This window comes from Aquarana catesbeiana, linkage group LG11, assembly GCF_042186555.1.
Source record: "Aquarana catesbeiana isolate 2022-GZ linkage group LG11, ASM4218655v1, whole genome shotgun sequence".
NCBI classification, from domain to species: domain Eukaryota; kingdom Metazoa; phylum Chordata; class Amphibia; order Anura; family Ranidae; genus Aquarana; species Aquarana catesbeiana.
In genome coordinates, this window is record NC_133334.1 from 269,365,108 (window position 1) to 269,390,797 (window position 25,690).

The following is a 25,690-nucleotide window of genomic DNA, read 5'->3' on the forward strand; positions in this document are numbered from 1 at the left end:
GAGCAAAAAAGATACCCAATACATCAGAATAAGGATGAAAATATGACTCACCATCCTTTTGTGACCGTGCTGGTCCTTGGCCATTGACCCAACAATGTTACGTGGGGAAACAGTCCTCAGCCCTGTTCAAGCTCCAACTAGACTGAATCACATGCTAAAGAGGGCTTCCTTTTTTTGCTCCCTGCTACCTCATTGAAAGGGGTGGAAAGGGGTGGATGTGTTCTTTTGGGGAACAGATGGATATTATAATATATTGCTATATTTGCTACTGTTAAAAAGAAGAGGGAGGGGGGATGTGTCCCAAGGGCAAATGGGTGATATTAAAAAATATATCTGCTGCTTTTTCCTGCATGGGCAAATCACAGGTTCAATTTAAACCCTTAAAAATATCAGTTCCATGTGCTTTTTCTGTGTAATAAAAAAATGTATTGATTAACAAATTTCAGCTACAGTTAACAAATAGCAGATACATGTATACTTTTATATAAAAGTCTTGACAGTCAACACAGCTCTGTCTTATACCTGTATACAAAAATGTATATATCAACCTGAAAATATATATTTTCTTTTCACGTCAAGATGAAAGAAGAAGAGTATGTGTACATTTTAGCTATTTTTTGTTAATAATTTCCATAAATAAATCAATATATATATATATAATTGATTTTTTTTTTTTGTTACATGATGCAGTCCTGCACTCTATAACCACATTTTTTATATCTTCAAAACCCCCGTTGTTTACAATAATATTTAGGGTAATCTGAAATCCTGCAGTGTGTAACCTGTTGCCATCTGCATAACACGTATGCGCAGAGGCGAAAGGCTGGGTTTTAATGCCCATGCATGGCACATATGGGTTACTGGGCGGCCAATGTCAAAGACAGCTCTCGGTTCCCCAATAATAATCAGTAGCTGGTAGGACCAGCTCCTGATCATGTGACTACTGTGACTACCAATCACAGTGGTCACATGATCGCCGATCCTACTCATGACGTTCAGGACCTTTCAAAGGGATGCAGGCTGGTCAGGTGGGAAGGTGTTAAAGCCCACCTGAACTCTTGGTTTAAAGCACCTACATGAATTACAGGTGCATCAAAACAAATGGTGTGCAAGTTCCTACAGCTCCCATTTTTTTTTATTAAAGTAGCTACAGCCTGAGTAAAAAAAAGTCTGTCCACTGCCAGAATGCTGCTGCTGCAAAAAAAGACCCTTGTTTTCTGTGTGAAAGCAGTGGTCTCTCTGCTGAGGGCTGACACACCTCCTGTTGAGTCAAACCCACAGCTCCACAATCAACAGACAATATGGGCTTTGCTGATTGCAGAGCTACAGAGGGTGGGCTAAACCTCTGCAGAGAGATCTCTGCTTCCACACCTTAACAGGGAGTGTGGGCTTTTCCGGCTGCAGCAGAGGGTGGAATCAACATTGGAGGAAGTTCTGGACAGCCGCACTCCAAAAAGGTTTTTGCCTTTTATTCAAAAAATATCATCAAAAATACATGCCACAGCAGAGAGGACAAAATAGCTAACGCGTTTCACACTACAAACAGTGCTTAAGCTTAAGCACTGTTTGTAGTGTGAAACGCGTAAGCTATCTTGTCCTCTCTGCTGTGGCATGTATTTTTGATGATATTTTTTCAATAAAAGGCAAAAACCTTTTTGAAGTGCGGCTGTCCAGAGCTTCCTCCGATTTTGATTGCTATATGCATTGCCAGCACCTGGGCTTCTAAACTGGAGGAGAGGTTTTCTACCTTTGTCTGACCTACCTGGAGTGGTGATATCCCTTTCTCTGCAGCAGAGGGTGGACCAGGCCTCTGCAGAGAGATCTCTGCTTCCACACCTCAACAGGGAGTGTGGGCTTTGCCGGATGCAGAGCTATAGGTCTTACTTAGCAGAGGGTGGGCCAGACCTCTGCAGATAGAGCTCTGATTCCACTACTCAACAGGGAGTATGGGCTTTGCTGGCTGCAGAGCTATGTCTCTTACTCAGCAGAGGGTGGGCCAGACTTCTGCAGAGAGATCTCTGCTTCAACACCTCAACAGGGAGTGTGGGCTTTTCTGGCTGCAGCAGAGGGTGGACCGGACCTCTGCAAAGAGATCTCTGCTTCCAAGCCTCAACAGGGAGTATGGGCTTTGCCAGCCGCAGAGCTACAGGCCTTACTCAGCAGAGGGTGGGCCAGGCCTCTGCAGAGAGATCTCAGCTTCCACGCTTCAACAGGGAGTATGGGCTTTGCCGGCTGCAGAGGTATGGGTCTTACTCAGCAGAGGGTGGGCCAGACTTCTGAAGAGAGATCTCAGCTTCCACACCCCAACAGGGAGTGTGGGCTTTTCTGGTTGCAGCAGAGGATGGACCAGACCTCTGCAAAGAGATCTCTGCTTCCAAGCCTCAACAGGGAGTATGGGCTTTGCCAGCTGCAGAGCTATAGGTATTACTCAGCAGAGGGTGGGCCAGGCCTCTGCAGAGAGATCTCTGCTTCCACAACTCAACAGGGAGTATGGGCTTTGCTGGCTGCAGATGTAGGGGTCTTACTCAGCAGGGGGTGGGCCAGACTTTGGAAGAGAGATCTCAGCTTTCCACGCCCCAACAGGGAATATGGGCTTTGCCGGCTGCAGAGGGTGGGCCAGATCTCTGCTTCCACACCTCTCTGCAGGGTGACCACTGCTTCTGCGAAGAGCAAGGGTCCCACACTGCAGCTTGCTGGCATGGGACACGCTTTTCTTCTTAGGCTGAGGCTGCTTTCATAAGAAAACAAACTGTTAGGCCTTGTACACTTTTTGTTAAGATGCACCTAAAATGTGTTCAGCCGATTCTGAAAGTTCAGTTGAGCGGTAATGGCAAATTTTTATGATTTACAGAAAATGTGTATGACATTTAGAAAAACCCGACCTGTGCCTACAAGATTGTATGACATGGAAAATGCATGCTCTGTTTGTTATCCTGAAACCACACTCCAATTATCTATCGCTTTACTGTGTCCTGAAAGCCTGCACTGGTAAACAATTCCTCACAATGCCCTGAAAATCTGTTTAGAATATTTATAAGACATCCTTAATATATGTCCTGTTTATCCACACACTTTGATGGGATTCTGAACCTGCCCTTTATAGCCAGATATCTGAAAGTCATATGTGCTGTATATCATGAAAACCTGCCCTACCAGGCCAAAATCCTACCATGATAACTACATCTGCTGAATTGAAAGCCTACTGTGTTTAAGCAGATCCAAGGCTGAAAACATGCCTGGTTTAGACCTGAAATACAAGCCAAACTAATGTTCTCTTGGTGAGCTTTGTGTATTTTTTCCAGATCTGTGCAGTAATCCAGTGTGAGACTTCCTGTAATAAAGACCGCTTACTGCTGATCCCTCTCCACGTGCAGGGGGACTGGTCTTGTCTCCGCCCCTCCTGTAGTTTTCTACAGAAATACTGTAGTGGATAGAGCCTGCTTGGCCCCTCCCAAAGCTCTGCTCTCTCCCAGTTGCAGATTTATGCTGAATTCTTGTGCTGTATGTCCGAATGCGTCCATGTGCGTGATCCCTTAGAATGGTGCATCTAGACCAGCCAATCTCAGCCATGGTTCTGTGGAACTCTAGGGTTCCTCCAGAGGTTTTTAGGGGCTCTTTGAGTGGTAGCTGACTGACCTGTATGGTGCCTGTATGGTTTGAGTGCCAACGCCACTTGGCATAGTCATCAACATGACATTAATGGCTTTTTTAGCTGGCTTTGGCTTTCTACTTACCACTGTAAAGGGGGCATTCCTTCCACCAACCACCAATGTAAGGGGTATTCTTTCCACTGATCACCAAGGTAAGCATTCTTCTCATTGACCATTAATATAAATGACATTTAGACCAGCCAATCTCAGCCATGGTTCTGTGGAACTCTAGGGTTCATCCAGAGGTTTTTAGGGGCTCTTTGAGTGGTAGCTGACTGACCTTCCATTTCACGGTGCCTGTATGGTTTGGGTGCCAACACCACCTGGCATAGTCATCAACATGACATTAATGGCCTTTTTAGCTGGCTTTGGCTTTCTACTTACCACTGTAAAGGGGGTATTCTTCCCACCAACCACCAATGTAAGGGATATTCTTTCCACTGACCACCAATGTAAGGGCCATTCTTCTCATTGACCATTGATATAAATGGCATTCTTCTCACTGACCACCAATGTAAATGGCATTCTTCCCTCTGACCACAAATGTAAGGAACATTCTTCCCTCTGACCAGCAATGTAAGGGACATTCTTCTCACTGACCACCAATGTAAGGAACATTCTTCTCACTGATCACCAATGTAAGGATCATTCTTCTCACTGATCACCAATGTAAGGAACATTCTTCTCACTGATCACCAATGTAAGGAACATTCTTCTCACTGATCACCAATGTAAGGAACATTCTTCCCACTGATCACCAATGTAAGGGGCATTCTTCCCACTGATCACCAATGTAAGGAGCATTCTTCCCACTGATCACCAATGTAAGGAGCATTCTTCTAACTGATCACCAATGTAAAGAGCATTCTTCCCACTGACCACCAATGTAAGGAACATTCTTCTCACTGATCACCAATGTAAGGAACATTCTTCCCACTGATCACCAATGTAAGGGGCATTCTTCCCACTGATCACCAATGTAAGGAGCATTCTTCCCACTGATCACCAATGTAAGGAGCATTCTTCTAACTGATCACCAATGTAAAGAGCATTCTTCTAACTGATCACCAATGTAAAGAGCATTCTTCCCACTGACCACCAATGTAAGGGACATTCTTCCCACTGATCACCAATGTAAGGGACATTCTTCCCACTGATCACCAATGTAAGGAGCATTCTTCCCACTGATCACCAATGTAAGGAGCATTCTTCTAACTGATCACCAATGTAAGGAGCATTCTTCTCACTGACCACCAATGTAAAGAGCATTCTTCCCACTGATCACCAATGTAAGGGACATTCTTCCCTCTGACCAGCAATGTAAGGGGCATTCTTCCCACTGATCACCAATGTAAGGAACATTCTTCCCACTGACCACCAATGTAAAGAGCATTCTTCCCACTGACCACCAATGTAAGGGACATTCTTCCCTCTGACCAGCAATGTAAGGGGCATTCTTCCCACTGATCACCAATGTAAGGAACATTCTTCCCACTGATCACCAATGTAAGGAACATTCTTCTAACTGACTACGAATGTAAGGAGCATTCTTTCCAATGATCACCAATGTAAGGGACATTCTTCCCACCGATCACCAATGTAAGGAACATTCTTCTCACTGATCACCAATGTAAGGGGCATTCTTCTCACTGATCACCAATGTAAGGAACATTCTTCTCACTGATCACCAATGTAAGGGGCATTCTTCCCACTGATCACCAATGTAAGGGGCATTCTTCCCACTGATCACCAATGTAAGGGGCATTCTTCCCACTGATCACCAATGTAAGAAACATTCTTCCCACTGATCACCAATGTAAGGGACATTCTTCCTACTGACAACCAATGAATTGGTTCTATCAGGGCTTCTACGAGACCTGAAAATTATTTCAAGGGTTCCTCTGGAGTAAAATGGTTAAGAAAGGCTGATTTAGACTGTTACATCGCTTTTACTTACAGCAGTAGCTTCAACCTGAAAACCTGCAACACTGCATAACAGGCCTTCTTCATCATTAATAAAACCAAGTCCCAAGGCACGATGAACAGAAACCATTGGCAGTTTATTGGGCAATTTATTGGGCAATGTCTCCAGCTGGTTTCAGGAGCCTGTCCATTCATAGCAGCATTAGTTAGTGTAGGGTATAGGCCGGTTTGAGTCATATCTGCTGAGCATTGAATGTTCCGCTGAAAGTTGTGTCTGTAAAGAGAGAAGCTCTTACTAATACTGTAATCATACCGCAGACCTGGTGAGAGAGGAAATCAAGACATAGACCAGAATAACTTGTTACTATGAGCAACATTGATTTTTGCCATTTAGTCTGAACAATACGAGACAGTCTGGAATTCTTTGGCGGGCCGTGCCCGGTGTCAGGGGTCTGCTGGATAACGTGGCTCTCTAATGGACCACTGGATTAAAGATGAACTCTAGGCTATTATCTAAATGCATCGCAGACATGCAGATGTGTAGACTGTTTTATCGAAATATGTGCTGATCTGTTAAGATAGCCCTTCCAGACAGAATGACCATGTTGGTGATATAACTTTTCCTCCATTGACTTTAAGTGACACAGCTTGGTCACGGTCCTGCCAACACCAACCAGGTAAATGCATCACTGAAATGCAGATACATACATGGACTGTTTTATCGAAATACACTATATTGTCAGAAGTATTGGGACACCTGCCTTTACACGCACATGAACTTTAATGGCATCCCAGTCTTAGTCCGTAGGGTTCATTATTGAGTTGGCCCATCCTTTGCAGCTACAACAGCTTCAACTCTTCTGGGAAGGCTGTCCACAAGGTTTAGGAGTGTGTCTATGGGAATGTTTGACCATTCTTCCAGAAGAGCATTTGTGAGATCAGGCACTGATGTTGAACGAGAAGGCCTGGCTCGCAGTCTCCACTCTAATTCATCCCAAAGGTGTTCTATCGGGTTGAGATCAGGACTCTGTGCAGGCCAGTCAAATTTCTCCACCCCAAACTCGCTCATCCATGTCTTTATGGACCTTGCTTTGTGCACTGGTCCAAATCATTTGGTGGAAGGGGGATTATGGTGTGGGGTTGTCTTTCAGGGTTTGGGCTTGGCCCCTTAGTTCCAGTGAAGGAAACCCTTAAGACGTCAGCATACCAAGGCATTTTGGGCAATTTCATGCTCCCAACTTTGTGGGAACAGTTTGGGTATGGCCCCTTCCTGTTCTAACATGACTGCGTACCAGTGTACAAAGCAAGGTTCATAAAAACATGGATGAGCGAGTTTGGGGTGGAGGAACTTGACTGGCCTGCATGGAGTCCTGACCTCAACCCGATAGAACACTTTTGGGATGAATTAGAGCGGATACTGCGAGCCAGACCTTCCCATCCAACATCAATGCCTGACCTCACAAATACGTCTCTGGAAGAGTGGTCAAACATTTCGCTAGACACACTCCTAAACCTTGTGAACAGCATTCCCAGAAGAGCTAAAGCTGTTATAGCCATAGGCCAACTCATAATTGAACACTACGGACAAAGACTAGGATGCCATTAAAGTTCATGTGCGTGTAAAGGCAGGCGTCCCAATACTTTTGACAATACAGTGCAGGGATCTCAAACTGGCGGCCCTCCAGCTGTTAAGAGAGTCATCCCTCTCTTCTCCAATTAGAAAGCTAGGAATTTTAAATTGATCAACCTAATTGGTTCAAAATGCCAACCCTGCCTCAACCAGTCGGCTGTGCAGGGGATTACAGAAAGAAGAGATGAAGACAAGGTGCAGGCACTCATACTAGCTAACTAGTGTTCAGTATTGGTGTCCAGCTTTAAAATCTTAGTAAGGAGTAGGAATGAGCCCGATGTTCGAGTCGAAGGTAAGTTCGACACGAACATCGGGTGTTCGCCCAACAGCGAACAATATGCGGCGTTCGTGGCAAATTCGAAAGCTGCGAAACGCTGTTAAAGTCTATGGGACACTAACATGAACAACCAAAAGTGCTAATTTTAAAGGCTTGTATGCAAATTATTGCCATAAAAAGTGTTTGGGGACCCGGGTCCTGCCCCAGGGGACATGCATCAGTGCAAAAAAAAGTTTTAAAAAAAGAATTTTTTTCGGGAGCAGTGATTTTAATAATGCTTAAAGTGAAACAATAAAAATTAAATATTCTTTTACATATCGTGCCTGGGGGGTGACCTTAATATGTCTGTAAAGTAGCGCATTTTTCCCATGTTTAGAACAATACCACAGCAAAATTACATTTCTAAATGAAAAAAAACGGCATGGGTCCCCTCCCCCAGTCCATTACCAGGCCCTTTGGGTCTGGTATGAATATTAAGGGGAACCCCGCAACCAAATTTTTAAAAAAATTGCATGGGGGTCCCCAAAAAAACCATGCCAGGCCCTTCTGGTCTGATATGGATATTAAGGGGAACCCTGCGCCAATATATAAAAAAAAATGGCGTAGGGGTCCCCCCAAAAATCCATACCAGGCCCTTCAGGTCTGGTATGGATTTTAAGGGGAACCCCGGGTCAAATTTTTTTTTTTAAATGGCGTAGGGGTCCCCCCCAAAATCCAGCCTCCTTTTTATGGCAATAACTTGCATATAAGCCTTTAAAATGAGCACTTTTGATTTTTCACGTTCGTGCCCCATAGACTTTAACAGTGTCCGCACAAATTTTTTGCCTGTTCGCAAGTTCTGGTGCGAACTGAAGCGAGGGGTGTTCAGCTCATCCCTAGTAAGGAGTAATAGGGTGACTTCTTACCCGCCAATTATGAACGGGTTTGTTCAATAAGGCAATGCGCTGACAGCAGCTGAATGTAGCAGAACAGGAAGACATAGGTCCAGGGATTTGTAAATGTTTTGGCATCCCTAAAATCCCTACAATGTGTCTACTAAGATCAAAAGGCCAGGCTTGTTCAAAAGGTAAACAAGCTGACGGAAGCTCAATGAAGTAGAACAGAAAGCAAAAGCTCCTGGGGGGGGTTTGTGGGTGCCCCCCTCCAGAATTCTTACTACCGTATCTGGGAACTTTTAAAAATCAGTGGAGGCGGGACAGAGGGCAGAGTAGGGGGGCCGGGTTAACAATAGCGTGCCTCACCAAAACGTATTTCATGGTTGCACCAAGTAGTGCCAGTGTAAACACTGCTTCGTTGATGTCAGGGGGAGGAAGAAAATGCCTCTTTGTTGGTGTCAGTGGGAGGAAGAAAATACCTCTTTGTTGGTGTCAGTGGGAGGAAGAAAATGCCTCTTTGTTGGTGTCAGTGGATGGAAAAATTGCCATTGTGTCGGTGTCAGTTGGAGGAAAAATTGGCACTCCCTTCAGTGTCAGTGGGAGTACAAAATGCCTCTGGAATGGTCCTAAAAATGCTGCTGTGTTGGGAGGAAAATATGGCGCTATGTCTGTATGAGTGGGAGGAAAAAATGCCTCTTTGACGGTGTCATTGGTAGGATAAATTGCCTCTGTGGTGGTGTCAGTGGGAGGAAGAAAATGCCTCTGATTTGGTGTCAATGGATGGAAGAATTGCCACTGTGTCAGTGTCAGTTGGAGGGACAATTGGCACACCTTGGTGTCAGTGGGAGTACAAAATGCCTCTGGAATGGTCCTGTGTTGGTATCAATGGGAGAAAAATATGGCGCTATGTCTGTATGAGTGGGAGGAAAAATTGCGTCGGTGGTGGTGCCAGCCCAAGGAAGATTGCCTTGGCATCCATGTCTGTGTGACGAAGAAGGCAAGCTGAGGAGGGGAGCTATATGAGTTGCACTGAACTAAGAGGGTCCTGTGTGGCTGTAGAACAAGGAGGGGGGCTAAAGGGCTTTGAGGGAAAGTAGGTAAGCTTAGGGCATTTGGGGTCTTTCAGAAGTTGGGGGGGAAGCAACTCAGCCTCGGAGCTCCACTCTACTTCTGAAAGACCCCAAATGCCCCTAAGCCTACCTACTTCCCCTCAAAGCTCTTACAGATCTCCTTCTCATTGAGGTGCCCACTTGGGAATAAAGGTAGCTTCTCTTTCTTCCCGTATCTGGTCTTGTATGCTAGCCTCCACCCAGAGTAGACTTCCATTGGTTAAAGTAAAGTGTAGAATCCTCCCCTCCAGCAGCTATCACGGCCCCTGGTCTACCCTGAGCTGCAGTGACTCTTGAGAATTAGCAAGAAGCTGGAGAACCAAGCAGAGGGGTTAACGAGCCGGCAACCTGAGCAAAAATCCGGCATCTCCGGCAAGTTCCCAAGTATGGCCACTACATAGAACACATTTACTAATTATCTGATAGAGCTTGGGCTGTAAAAACAGTCATTCAGTCGTTGCAATAGATATAAAAGAAATTAAAGGCATAGACTGCTTGAAAGATTTCAAGGCCCTACAGGTCGGAGAGAGAGCCAGGGATACCATTTAGCATTTTGCATCCTGCTGTTTCTTAGTTGGGACTGCATTGATTTTTTCACCCCTATCCAATCTACAGCCTATCAGATCACTGGATTATTCTACAGTCACATTAGAATATTCCCGGTTACCAGCCTGGAGCCATTTGAAGCGCGGGGGCCTCATTCACACAAGCCTAGCTGTATTAATATGTCATGTATTAAAATAGGCTTAACAATATTTAGTGTGTTTCCCTTGGACTACGGCTGCAAACTTTTATGTGCTTCTCAGACTTATACAGAAAAAAGCGAGTACATTATAAGTTTATTTGTTAGGACATGGAAAATGATCTAATTTGTAAACTGATCTAAATTGAGGATGTAAAAATCTATGAACCGGAGTAGAAAAATGTAAAAATTCTTAGGCAAAAAAGCACCTTCCGTCCTCTTTCCACATGTTTGAACATTTTTAGGAAAACAGTGTAACAGTTCAAAGATATACAGAAAAATATATATATATAATACATACAGTATATATATCCACTTAACCTCTGGAAGATTTACCCCCATTCATGACCAGGGCATTTTTTTTTTTGCAATACGACGCCCAGTAGCAGTATATCTGCCAAAGGGCGGTCCTTAAGTGGATATTTAATGTCTCTGCACTTTTTTGTTAAAGCAGTTCTTATATACTATAAAGACAAAAGTTGGTGGACACCCAACCATCACACCTATATGAGCTTGTTGGATATCCTATTCCAAAATCATTAATATAGAGTTGGCTCCCTTTGCATTTACTGTATAACAGCCTGCACTCTTCTGGGAAGACTTTCCACAAGATTTTGGAACGTATCTATGAGAATTTGTGCCCATTGAACCAAAAGAGAATTTGTGAGATCAGGTACTGAGGTTGGATGGAAAGACCTGGCTCACAATTGGTGTTCCAATTTATTCAAAAGGTGTTCAGTAGGGTTGAGGTCAGGGCTTTATGCAGGAATTCCTGTCATGGTGGAACAGCAAAGAACCTTCACCAACCTCAACCTTGCCACAAGGTTAGAAGTGCATCCGTTCTTCCATCCATCCATCCATCCATCCATCTGTAAATCTCTGATAATCTGGTTATCAATCTCTATCTCTTGCGACCTATGTAAGTATAAATACATATACTGTAGATATGTACACATATATATATATATATATCTTAAGTCATATAGTAAGTCTTCTCTGGTACACTATATCTGCTCTAATGAAGTGTCAGATGTGTTTATACTCTCATTGATCTATATGGGTTATATGTGTTGTCTTTGTTCTTAAGCACAAACATCAGCATATGTTCCAGCTGACCTATAGTCACCCTCCATATGCGCAGCTCCATTCCTGGCCATTACCAAATATTATGTGTTTACATCCATATTTATCGTGGAATCTGATGTTTCTTTTGAAAAAAAAATGTGTGGGTACAGCAGACAGGCCATAAGCAGAGGCGAGGAAGATGAAAGGGTCACTCCACTGAAAGCTGAGATATTGGTTACAAGAGACAGTCGCTGAGTATGACAACGACATGTTATATGTCTTCTTCTTTCTTATTTCTTATTCTTTCTTCTTGCTCTTCTTTATTACTTCTTTCTTTCTCTTCTGCTTCTTTTTTCTTAATTCTTCCTCTTCTTGCTTTTTTTTTACCTTTCTTCTTCCTTCATCCTCTTCTGTCTTCTTTTTTATTTTTTCTTCCTCTTCTTTTTTTTTTTCTTCCTCCTCTTCCTTCTCTTTTTCCTTCCTTTTCCTCTTCTTTTTTCTTTCTTCTTCCTCTTCCTATTCTTTTTTTCTTCCTCTTCTTTTTGCTTTCTTCTTCCTTCTTCCTTTTCCTCTTCTTTTTTCTTTCTTCCTCTTCTTTCCCTTCTTTATTCTTCCTGCTTTCTTCTTCCTTCTTCCTCTTCTTTCTTCTTTTTTCTTTCATCTTCATTCTTCCTCTTCTTTCTTTCTTCTTCCCTCTTCCTCTTCTTTCTTCTTTTTTCTTTCTTCTTCCTTCTTCCTCTTCTTTCTTCTTTTTTCTTTCTTCTTTCTTCTTCCTCTTCTTTCTTCATCCTTTTCCTATTCTTTTTTCTTCCTTCTTCATTCTTCCTCTTCTTTCTTCATTGTCTTCCTCTTCTGTCTTCTTTTTTATTTCTCCTTCCTCTTCTTTTTTATTTCTTCTTCCTCTTCCTTTTCTTTTTTTCTTCCTCTTCCTCTTTCTTTCCTCTTCCTCTTCCTATTCTTTTTTCTTCCTCTTCTTTTTGCGTTCTTCTCCCTTCTTCCTCTTCCTCTTCTTTTTTCTTTCTCCCTCTTCTTCTTCTTCCTTTCTTCTTTCTCTGCTTTCCTGCTTTCTTCTTCCTTCTTCCTCTTCTTTCTTCTTTTTTCTTCCTTCTTCATTCTTCCTCTTCTTTCTTTCTTCTTCCCTCTTCCTCTTTTTTATTCTTTCTTCTTCCTATTCTCTCTTCTTCCTTCTTCCTCTTCCTCTTCTTCCTTCTTCCTCTAATTTCTTTCTTCTTCATTCTTCCTCTTCTTTCTTTCTTCTTCCCTCTTCATCTTCTTTCTTCTTCTTCTTTCTTCGTCCTCTTTTTTCTTCCTCCCTTTTCTTTCTTCTTCCCTCGTTCTCTTCTTTTTTTCTTTCTTCTTCCTTCATTCTCTTGTTTGTTCTTTTTTTTCTTTCTTTTTCCTTCTTCCTCTTCTTTGTCTTCATCTTTTTCCTTCTTCCTCTTTTTTCTTTGCTTTTTCCTCTTCTTCTTTTTTTCTTCCTTCTTCCCTCTTCAATGGGGTGGGGGGTGGTATGGGGGGGCAAAGAGACAGAGGGCCACCACTGGTCTGATCACTGGGAGAGGAAACTGGGGAAATACATCCCTCTGCCTGCAACATACTGATGACATCACCCAAGCCTAGGCAAAGTCACTAGCCTGGAGCTCAAGGATGACCTTTTAATGATAAAAGCAGGAACATTTTTGAAAGATGATACTGTTACTGTATATGGGAACATGTCAGGAATTATTCAGGCGGACTTTTAAAATTACTGAAAGGTCCGCTCTAAATTGAAAGAAATAGGAGTGCTAAGGTTCTGCTTCTTCTATAACTTTCTCTGTCCCAGTGTTGTAAAAAAAAAATATATCTGGAAATAGCACAGAGCCAATCACAGAACATGAGATCTCTGGGGGCGTGTGCACACCTCCTCTGTATTGCCATGGGGGGTAAGGAAGGGCCAGTTTAATCTTTATTGACAGGTATAAAAAAAATAAAAATAAAATGAATTTTTATAGCATTAAGTTACAAAATATCTTGTGTAGCAATGATTTTTTTTTTTTTATTTTTAAAGTAGACTTTTCCTTTAAAAGCGGTATGATTAAAAAAAAAAAAATGTCACATCTCACTAGGATAATGTGATTACACTTTCCATCGCATCTGCTTTGTGCATTATGATGGTTACATCTGGAGGTTTTGCTAGCTCCCGATTGACACATGACCCGACGGAAATTAGAGACGCGGAATATTACACAGATCTATAAAGGTCATTGACGATGTCGTATCACTTCCCCCCCCGCTCCGCCAACTACAACCGTGTATTGCTGCATTATGGATTGTTGTCTGACTTTCCAGATGAGAAAAAGTATTTTTTTAAAAGGATAAGTGCAATTTAAAAATAAAGTGCACTTATCCTTTTTGCCCCATTCTTCTGACCCAATCTAACCCCCACCCCTCTCTTCACAGATGCATGCTTACCTCTTAGTGATAGCGTATGTTGCGCCGGCGTGCATGAGCCCTAAAATGCAAACTTTTAAATGTATTTTCTATCGTTTTTTTTAGCGTCTCAAAAAAGCACAGCATTGAAAAGAAAGAAACAGAATCATATAGGGGCTCATTCACACATGCAGCCAGAGAGTGGTAAATATAGGTAGAAGAGCTGTGGTTTTACTGCCCCCCGACCGCCCCCTTTACTCTAACTCAGAGGTCTCCAAACTTTCTAAACAAAGGGCCAGTTTACTGTCCTTCAGACTTTAGGGGGGTGGACTGTGGCCAAAGGAAGTAGAAAAGGTCTGAACGGCAGTGGGAAAAAAACAACCCCTTGATGTCAACGGGAGAAACAGTGACCCATCATTCCCCATCATTGGAGTCATTGGGCATCATTGTTGGCATCATTGAGAGGAATTGTGCCCCATCATTGATAGTAGTAGGAGGAATTGTGTCCCATCATTGGAGTCATTGGATCTCATTGTTAGTGTCATTTTGGAGAAATTGTACCCTGTCATTGGTGTCACTGGGAGGAATTGTGCTCCATCATTGGTGTCATTGAGAGAAATTGTGCCCCATCAATGGTGTCATTGGGAGGAATTGTGCCCCATTGTTGGTGTCATTGAGAGGAATTGTGCCCCATCATTGGTGTCACTGGGGGGGAATTTTGCCCCATCGTTAGTGTCATCGGAAGAAATTGTGCCCCATCGTTGATGTCATTGGGGGGAATTGTGCCCCATTGTTGGTGTCATTGGAGGGAATTGTGCCCCATCATTGGTCTCATTGGGAGGAATTGTGCCCCATTGTTGGTGTCATTGGGAGGAATTGTGCCCCATCATTGTTGTCATTGGGAGGAATTGTGCCCCATCATTGGTGTCATTGGGCCTCATTGTTGGCATCATTGAGAGGAATTGTGCCCCATCATTGATGGTAGTGGGAGAGATTGTGTCCCATCATTGGAGTCATTGGACCTCATTGTTAGTGTAATTTTGGAGAAATTGTACCCTGTCATTGGTGTCATTGGAAGGAATTGTGCCTCATCATTTATGTTACTGAGGGGAATTTATGCCCCATTTTTGGTATCAGTGAATGAAATAGTGCCCCAAGGGCGGGATAAAAGCAAGCAAAGCATTACATCTGGCCCCAGGGGCCACAGTTTGGAGACCTCTGGTCTAGCTTAAGGTCACCCTTTAAAACAAGTTTCTTCTTCTCAATCCACCCCCTCCGCTACACAAATATCCTTTTTTTTGGTTTACTCACTTTTTTTTATTTATTAAAGAAGAAGTAAACTTCCCTCTAATGTTTGTACCTATCGGTAAGGCTTACCGATAGGTGCTGTAAATATCTCCAAAACTTGCACTGTTTAGGAGATATTTACTGTATACTGCGCCGATTACGTCATCCGCCCATGCACTCTTAAGATGCCGTTCCTTTAGAGCCCTGAGCCCTGTGCTTGAGTGACGTCACGTGGCCTCGGCCAGTCACAGAGCCGGAGTCTGCGGAAGACGGGTGAAGATGGATGTGGCCTCCAGCAGGGACGATGAGGGCTTAGTTTGCAGGTAAGTGTCACATAATGTGCTAGTATGAGAAGCATACTAGCACATTATGCTTTTACCTTGCAGGTAAGAAAAAAACAGCAGAGTTTACTTCCTCTTTAAATTTGTTCTGGTTTTGGCCCACCACCAGTCTTCTCTGACCGCCTAGAAGAATGATGTTAAGTGATGTGCATATCCTAAGAGGCACTGGGAGCACAAAAGTCATTCCAATCACTAAAGCTGGGTTCACACTATTGCGAATTGGAGATTTTGACCAGTTCTCCCATCTCCGCTGCGGCTCCGGTGCAAATTTGCACAGGAGCCCTCTGTGTCTTTTGGTCTGTATCAGGTCCGAATGCAGACAAAAATTCAGGCTGAAATCGGACCTGAAACGGTGAATGGGGATGCATCGAACCCCTGCTGTGGGCCACATGCGAAGATAGTGTGAACCCAGCCTAAAGGAGGAGGGGGCGGGCCTAGTGGCATGTCTTTGGGGGGGCTGCCTCTGAACCCCAAAGAGCCGTCAGACTCCTGACCATATCATAGGGGAACATGGCGGCTTGGATGCGGTAGCTGCAGAGAAGAGGATCTTGTAGGACAACACTGGATCTGCTGGATGGGTGAGTATGTTTTTTGTTTACTCACTTTTTCTTTATTTTCTATTAAAGTGATTGTAAAGTCTCATTTTTTTCCTATAAAAATAATAAACATGTTATACTTACCTACTCTATGCAGTTGGTTTTGCACAGAGCAGCCCGGATCCTCCTCTTCTCGGGTCCCTCTTCTGTGCCCCTGCCCTCTCCCTCCTGTTCAGTGCCCCCACAGCAAGCAGAACTGGAGAGAAAGGATCCCGTTTATGCACTGCCAAGAGAACCTGATAGTTAAACAAGTTAGAGCAGCCTCAGCCAGTGTCAGAAACCATGAAATCAGGCCGAGACAGAAGTACAGTTAAATCACACTTGTTTAATAATAAAAGTATAAAGAACAAACGTAGTCAAAACATAGCCAAAGTTAAGTAACTGGAACGGATAGTCAGCCAAGCCAGAAGTCAGGGATCAATGTAGTGGAACAGCAAGCAGGATCTGTAGCCAGAAGGCATGTCAGCAAAGCAAGTCTTGAACAGGATCACAGGAGATTCTGTGATTTTGACCAAGGCAAAGGCAGAGCTCCTCTGGACTAGACGGCTTAAGTAGGAAGGACTGACGAGCAGGATGTCATCAACAGCTGAGTAACTGGAGAGAGGAGCTGGCAATTAGCCAACAGCTGAGCGGCCAGCATAGAGAAGGAAGGGCTGAGCCCATCCCTGACAGCTAGGGTCCATCCTTGCCACACCCCAACGTGTTTTGCCCCACCCCCAGGGTTTAGTCATGGACTAGCCATGACTAAGCCCTGAGAGCATGGGGAAACGCGTTGGGGGAGTGTCTAGGACAGAGCTTGGCTGAGGCTGCTCTAACTTGATTGACTATCATTTTTTTTGCCAGTGTGGCTATTGGTATCCTCTCTCTCCAGTTCCAGATATCTAGAGCCGGGACAGGCTGTTCTCCCAAGTCAGCACCCCCCATGGTCAGAACTGCTGTTAGGAATCATGGGGCCCCATTCAGCCAATCCCCCCCCCCCCCCGGGGCGCTGAAAGTGACTGCTACATTTTTACCTGCCATTTCCCCCACTCTCCATCCTGAAATATCCCCCTTTGAGCCCGTAGCAGCTGCCATCGGGAGAGGAGAGGAGGGAAGCCGGCAGCCCTGCGGGGGAAAAGGGGCACACGGGGGGGGGGGGCACCGGATGGAAGGACCAATCCCCCTGCAGTGCAGCCAAAGGGAGAAAGAGGAGGAGGAGCTGGCAGTGCTGCAGGGGGGAGCCAGAAGGGGACTGATGTCTGCAATAAGAGAGTACAGCCAACCCTCCTGCTCAGCCCGGACCCCCCCTTTTGAACGGATGGGGCCTGTGTCCAGTAAGGGAGGGGTGGCTGTACTGCCTCATCAGCGGCCCTGCCCATGGTGTTAGTCTGCCAGAATCGGATTATTGGAACATTTTTATTCAGGTCAAGGTGAGAAGGCAACAACATGACAGCTGCTTGTCATTTGTCCTCTTCACTGCGGGTCATGACATTAACCATGTGGCCATGTCAGGTCAATGACGAAACCCAGCTTGCAAAAATCCTTATTTCTTTTTTCGGCCCCAAGCCAGCTCATGCTACTTTGTTATTTGAAAAAAACAGCAAAGTTATTACCAAATCAGTAGGCCCATAAAAGAAATATAAAAATTGCTCTGCTCCATAGGTGTTCATAGGTGTGAAAGCTGAACGGGCCATCATCTCACAATTGTGCTGAATCCAACAGCCTACCCGTCTGATGAAGCCCCCCCCCCCCCCCCCAACCTATAAGTTATAGAAGCGTCCTCGTTTTAATCAAAACAAAATACAAAAAGTTTGCAAACTTTCAGCTTTGTTCGAACCAAAAGTGCGGTCCGCCAGCTCGTAATATTTTACAGCCTTAGTGCAGTACTGGGCCTTGTTAATTTCGCCGGTCACAGCTCCGGCGCTCCCCCACGCCACCCGTATCTTCATATTTCCTAGTAAATATTGATGATCGCTCCACGCTTTTCCCCTTCGCGTATAAATTTGGCCTTAACAACTAATTTCCCAAAACTGCCTCCTTTATGCTAGGACTGTGCCTTTTTTTTAAGTGCATAATCTAGTGCCTTCATTACAGGGCACAATAAAACATATTTTAGCCTAAACTCAGGAACCACTAAAAGCCAACCAAATCCTCCCCGGTCCCTTGAAGTGCATCTTTATAACATTCCGTTTGTATCACTTGCTTTAGAAATAACAGGTCAGAAGGGGCCTGAGAAACTATGTCTAAAAAAATTCGGAGCAAGGAATTCTTTTTTTTTTTTTAACTTAAGTAGAGCTCTCAGTAAGGCTAAATTCATAGTAGATTTCACATTTGACAACAGCTCTCGAAATTACCTCCGAAGTGGGTCTTATAATGAGAGACGGCCAAAGCTTTTGTTACCTGATGTAATTCTCTGTGAAAGAGGGATGAAAGCGTAGAGGGGGAGGTGGGCCCACTTATTTATATGTAACTAGACTGGAAACCAGTAGGGGAGGGTCATGTCTGAAATAAAAGTGTTATGGGTCTTTGTAGTAGATGCATCTATGCAGGTGGTGACTTAAAGTACGGGTAAAGTTTTAGCTTGAAATAAAACATAATAGCAAACCTACAAACTCTCCAAAGCATGCCTTGTTTTTAGGATCTTGTGACTACTAGGTTCCCTCTTCTTCTCCAAGCTCCATAGGCTGGCGGCGGTGACCAGGGATGAGCTTGGGTTTGTTCTGAGCTGGGTTCGTTTCCGAATTGCTGGCCCTATGAGCCCATAGGTGGAGGATCCTCCATCCCACACCAGTATGTACACAAAGGGGATGCTCATGACATCATGGCCCTGTTAGGTCCATGACCTTGTCATGAGGCCATATTAGGTCAATGATGTCAGGAGCACCCCTTTGCAGTTACAGGTTGGGGAATCTCTCACCCACAGCTCACTGAGCAAACTGGGATGCGATCATGTGACAGCCACTTATTTATATTTAACCAGACTGAGAACCAGTAGATAGGGACATGACCAAAATTAAAGTGTTATGGGTCTTTGGAGTAGATGCATCTAAGTAGGTGTAAAGTCTTAGCTTGAAAAACCATAATAGCAAACCTGCAAACTTCCCAAAACGTATTTTTAGAAACTTGTGACTACTAGGTCCCATCTTCTCCTCCAAGCTTCAAAAGTTGGGGGTGGTGGCCAGGGATGAGCTTGGGTTTTCTCCGAATTAGTGGCCCTATTAGGTCCTTGACCTTGTCCTAATATGGCCATGAGGCCATATTAGGTCAATGATGTCATCAGAATCTCCACCCCTTTGTTATGTGCAGCTACAGGTTGGGGAATCTCTCGCCCCCAGCTCACTGAACCAACGGTCCCACTTCTTCCCCAAGCTCCAAAGCTGTGGTGGTGACCAAGGGTCGCTACTTTAATTGGCAATTGCGTGGCCATGCAACATTGTACACAAATTACATTTATATCATTTTTTCCACACAAATAGGGTTTTCTTTTGGTGGTATTTTTTTTTTTTTTTGCTATATAAACAAAAATATACAGAAAATTTTGAAAAAAAACACCTTTTCTTAATTTCTGTTAGAAAATTTTGCAAATAAATAATCTTTCTTTATAAGTTTAGGCCAAAATGGCTACATTTCTTTTGGTGAAAATAACCCGAATCAGTGTATATTATTTAGTCTGTGTGAAAGTTATACAAACTATGGGATATATATTTGAAAACTGATCAATCCTGACCAGACAGCCGATCTCATTTTTCGAAGCCCTAAAATGCCAGGACAGTAAAAAATACCCCCCAAATAACCCTCTTTTGTTTAAATTTTTTGTCACAATATTTTGTAAAACGAAGAAATGCAATTAATATATAATATCATTTTTTACATACTGTCACCCCATGGGTGGGGCACGCCAGTACTCATGGGTGGGAAACACCAGTGCTCATGGGTGGGGCAAGCCAGTGCTCATGGGTGGGGCACGGTAGTGCTCATGGGTGGGAAACACCAGTGCTCATGGGTGGGGCACGCCAGTGCTCATGGGTGGGAAACACCAGTGCTCATGGGTGGGGCAAGCCAGTGCTCATGGGTGGGGCACGGTAGTGCTCATGGGTGGGAAACACCAGTGCTCATGGGTGGGGCGCGCCTGTGCTCATGGGTGGGGCATGCCCACTCAAGCCGCCGGCCAGCAGTAAAATTACTGTTGGGCAGGCGGCAAATGGTTAAATAAAACCTTTTTGTTTTGATCACATACCTTCATTTAGACCCAGTGACATCATCACTGAGTCCCTATTCTTCTCTACACAGTACAGGCAGATCATGGCTTGTGGAAGTGGCCAGCAGGGTGCTGTACATAGCTTCCTGAAGACATCACAGCACCCTTCCTCAGTACTCCTGCAGCCTCCAAGCTGTTTTAGGTCAATGGTGTTTAATGGTATATTTATAGAAAAAAAATGCATAGATATTCATCCAGCAAAACTGTTGGTACATTAGTTCTGTGCAAATGGGGCAAAACCAAATGTTCTCCTATATCCTCTGCAGGGCAGATGTTATTCATTCTTAAAAAAATGAGGGAGAATATATCTTATTATGGCCAGTAGGTGGCGCTGAGGATCATAGCAAATACATACTTGTTTCCTGTGATCATCAGCTCCATCTAGTGGCTGAAGAGCAGTATTTTCCTATACTACTTTTTTTAATGAACGAATACCATTCAACCTGTAGAAAGAATAGACTGAAAACATTTGATGTTGCCCCATTTGCTCACAACGAATGTACCCGCAGTTTTACTGGAGTCATTAGTTATTATTAATAACATTATTTTAAATAAAGTGTTACTAAACCCAGGACCCTGCATTCACTATATATATCTGGTCTCCCACAGTACACAGAACATGGAAATGCAATTATTTTACTAAATATAAACTGCTAAATACCTTTTTCCAATCAGCAGTATATAGCAGTCATGTGACTTCTATCAGTGTCTGGTTAAAGCTTGTAGGAGGAGTTTTCATTCTTCTCTGACTGTCTTATGAGGCTGCAGGACCCCTGACCCTCTGTCTGGACAGTGCTGATTGGCCCTGTGCTGATCACATACACTCTTCCAAAAAAAAAAAAAACTCTCTAGCAATACACACCAAATGGAGCATGTGCGAAATGCCCCCAATGCTCTGTAGTATCAGCAGATGCGGACAGTAAAAGAAGGGGGGGATCAGATAAGACAGGATAAAACAGTCTTTTTACACAATGCAGAGGATTGACCCCTTAGGTTCAACAGAGAGTATAACAAGCATGCTTTACTGCATATACAGACTGATTTTTACTGTTGTGGATTTAGTAACACTTTAATTATTATTGTTAATTATCTTTATAAATGGACCCCCTAGTGTGTGAACATGTTCTATGCATGGTGGGAGGAGTTATGCAAATATAAAAATGCCTCGATGGGTGGGTGTCAGTCTGGAGGAGTGGGTGTTTCTAAGCAGGCTGCAATTACAGTGCCTTGAAAAAGTATTCATACCCCTTGAATTTTTCCACATTTTGTTATATTGCAACCAAATACGTAAATGTATTTTATTGGGATTTTATGTGATAGACCAACACAAAGTGGCACATCATTGTGAAGTGGAAGGAAAATGATAAATGGTTTTCAAAATGTTTTACAAATAAATATGTGAAAAGTGGGGGGGCATTTGTATGGCGCCCCCCGGAGTCAATACTTTGTAGAACCCCCTTTATCTGCAATTACAGCTGCAAGTCTTTTTGGGGATGTCTCTACCAGCTTTGTACATCTAGAGAGGGACATATTTGCCCATTCTTCTTTGCAAAATATCTCAAGCTCTGTCAGATTGGATGAAGAGCGTCTGTGAACAGCAATTTTCAAGTCTTGCCACAGATTCTCAATGTGATTTAGGTCTGGACTGTGACTGGGCCATTCTAACACATGAATATGCTTTGATCTAAACCATTCCATTGTAGCTCTGGCTGTATGTTTGGGGTCGTTGTCCTGCTGGAAGGTGAACCTCCGCCCCAGTCTCAAGGCTTTTGCAGACTCTAACAGGTTTTCTTCTAAGATTGCCCTGTATTTGGCTCAATCCATCTTCCCATCAACTCTGACCAGCTTCCCTGTCCCTGCTGAAGAAAAGCATCCCCACAACATGATGCTGCCACCACCATGTTTCACAGTGGGGATGGTGTATTCAGGGTGATGTGCAGTGTTAGTTTTTCGCCACACATAGCGTTTTGTTTTTAGGCCAAAAAGTTCAATTTTGGTCTCATCTGACCAGACCACCTTCTTCCACATGTTTGCTGTGTCCTCCACATGGCTTCTCACAAACTGCAAACAGGACTTCTTATGACTTTCTTTCACCAATGTCTTTCTTCTTGTCACTCTTCCATAAAGGGCAGATTTGTGGAGAACACGACTAATAGTTGTCCTGTGGACAGATTCTCCCACCTGAGCTGTGGATCTCTGCAGCTCCTCCAGAGTTACCATGGACCTCTTGGCTGCTTCTCAGATGAATGCTCTCCTTGCCCGGCCTGTCAGTTTAGGTGGACGGCCATGTCTTGGTAGGTTTGCAGTTGTGCCATACTCTTTCCATTTTCGGATGATGGATTGAACAGAGCTCCGTGAGATGTTCAAAGCTTGGGATATTTTTTTATAACCTAACCCTGCTTTATACTTCTCCACAACTTTATCCCTGACCTGTCTGGTGTGTTCCTTGGCCTTCATGATGCTGTTTGTTCACTAAGGTTCTCTAACAAACCTCTGAGGGCTTCAAAGAACAGCTGTATTTATACTGAGATTAAATTACACACAGGTGGACTCTATTTACTAATTAGGTGACTTCTGAAGGCAAATTGTTCCACTAGATTTTAGTTAGGAGTTATCAGACTAAAGGGGGCTGAATACAAATGCACGCCACACTTTTCACATATTTATTTGTAAAAAGTTTTGAAAAACATTTATCATTTTCCTTCCACTTCACAATTATGTGCCACTTTGTGTTGGTCTATCACATAAAATCCCAATAAAACACGTTTACGTTTTTGGTTGTAACATGACAAAATGTGGAAAACTTCAGGGGGTATGAATACTTTTTCAAGGCGCTGTACCTACACACCGCCCTAGGTAACGCCCACATGCGGTGCTGATCCTCCACGATTGAAATCCAATGAACGAAATAAGAGGAGAGCGCTAGATGATGCCGCTCCTCCTCCAGCCAGGAAACGAGGCGGGGCTCTATCTGACTTGCTGCAGCTTTTTTTTAACGCACGTTGCGAGGAGCTCATAAGTGTGCGGTGAAATCAGAGTAAGCCATTTCAATTCCAGGACAGGAGACTGTACAGCTGTGCAAGACCGAAGGCAAGTCTGGACGGAGTTCTGCTTTAAATGTCAGCTTTGGTTGGGGGTTGGATGATAGACTTCCAAACAGACTGGAAAAAAAAAATTACAAAAAAAAAAAAAAAAATTACAAAAAAAAAAAAAATTAAGCTGGAGGATTAAGATCTTCGTTTTTTTTTTTTCTTGTGCATTCCAATTGTTCTTAAAATATTTGGCAATGTCAATTAGTAACTGAGCAGAGCTAGCTGATGAACGCAATTTTCCACTAGACTGAACACCCTATTGTTGTAGAGCTAACAGCAGATTTCTGAGGTCATTATCATTCCCTGGTAGCTTGGCCCAGCTGCTCCTTGTTGTGAGAGCCAAAAACTTTGCAACGGGGCCTTGGTACGGTATGCAGTTTTGACGGAGAGGAGGGGGTCAGGCGTGGGAGGTCATGTGACTCTGCAATGTGTCGCCTGACTTAAAAGCAAAACGTTTTTCTAATGCCAGATCGGGGTTTTGGAGCGGAATGATACAGTGTAGACGCCGCTGAGCGATCAACGTGGAGGAAAAAAAAATAATAAAAATTTGGCGCTGCTGTTTAACCCCTTCCCGCCCAGTAACAGGAAGGAAGAGGACCGGCATACGCCTATGGGCTGAGAGTGTGCCCCAAGCATGGTGAACAAGGCTGCCTGGTCTTCTGTTATGCCCGTCCTCTGGCCCTGGTACTTTGAGTCACCAACCTGAGACCGGTAGGCAGATCAGGAAGATCTGAGTAAAGTCAGAAGTCCCTATCTGCCGACTTGGTCTTGGGGTATTGAAGGAAGAGAACCGGCATGGTGGCCGATGAATGACAAATCTGGGCAAAGCGGAGTGTAATGATATGGTGAAGACACTGCTGAGTGATCAACGGGGCAAAACAAATTTGGCGCTGCTGTTTAACCCCTTCCTTTCCAGCCAGTTCCTATTAAGAGAAATGAAGAGGCCCGGCAGGTGTCAATGAATGACTGAGGTTTCGGTGCTGAGAGTGCGCTCCAGGCATGGTGAGCAAGGCTGCCTGGTCTTCTGTTATGCCCGTCCTCTGGCCCTGGTACTTTGAGTCACCAACCTGAGACCGGTAGGCAGATCAGGAACATCTGAGAAAAAGTCAGAAGTCCCCATCTGCCTACTTGGTCTGGACTTGGGCTATTGAAGAAAGAGGACCGGCATGGTGGCTGATGAATGACAAATCTGGACAAAGTAGAGTGGAATAATACGGTGTAGACACTGTTGAGCGAACAATGGGGCATAAAAAAAATTTGACGCTGCTTTTTAACCCCTTCCTGCCCAGCCAGTTCCTAGTAACAGGAAGGAAGAGGACCGGCATGCGTCCATGGGTGACTGAGGTTTCTGTGCTGATAGTGCCCTCCAAGAACACTCAACAAGGCTGCCTGGTCTTCTGTTATGCCTGTCCTCTGGCCTTATTACTTTGAGTCACCAATCTGGGACAGGTAGGCACATCAGAGACTTCTGACTTTACTCAGATGTTCCCAATCTGCCTACTGGTCCCAGGTTGATGACTCAAAGTAAAAAGGTGAGAGGACGGGCATAACAGAAGACCAGGCAGCCTTATTCACCATGCTTGGGGCACAGTCTAAGCACAGAAACATCAGTCGCCCATGGGCGCATGCCGGTCCTCTTCCTTCCTGTTAAAAGGGACTAGAAGGGTGGGAAGGGGTTTAACAGCAAATTAATTTTCAGCTTTAGAGTAGATCTGAACCCAATTTGGATCCATTTTCTAAAAAAAAAAAAAAAAAAAAAAAATACATAAATTAAAAAATTGCTATCATTAGTAATTGCCATTTTTTTCTGTATCTTCATAAAATACTTTTCTCACTTTTTTGTTCCTATCTCAGTGCTAGACATGTGCACTGCCAAAAAAAATTGTTTGTTTTCGGTTTTATTTCATTTGTTGTTGTTGTTGTTTTTTTTTTTTTCCTTTTTCGGGTCATTCATTATGATCGAAATTTGTTATTTCGAATAAATTCGTAAATTTGAAAATTCAGAATTTTGGTAAAATTCGAAATCCGGAAATTCGAAAATTTGGAAATCCGAAATAACGATGAACTAACTAATAATAACAAACTATTAAATTATATTTATTGGAATTCCCTTTCAAATTTAGTGAACGTAACAAATATGAATTTAGGGGAAAAAACCTGAAAATTCCAAAATCTGAAGTAATAACTAACTAACTAGTAACTATTACTAACTATTAAATTATAGGTATTGGAATTTCCAAAAACGAAAAAAAAAAACAAAAACGAATGCCACATCTAAATGAATGGAACGTAATGAATTAATAATAATAAATAATAATAATAAAACATTATTATTATAATTTATTATTATTAATTTGCTACGTTCCATTCGTTTAGATGCGGCATTCGTTTTTTTCCGGATAATTCATAACTTCGGATAACTTCGTATTCATTACGTTCACTAACAGCCAAATTTGA

The 25,690-nt window shown here is 43.5% G+C and overlaps 1 protein-coding gene across 3 annotated transcripts in view; it reads left to right on the top strand.

Moving 5' to 3' along the window:
• The window catches only part of ZNF536 (zinc finger protein 536), a 556,044-nt gene that overhangs the window by 382,707 nt on the left and 147,647 nt on the right, over nt 1-25,690 (top strand). The gene's annotated exons all lie outside the window — the stretch shown is intronic.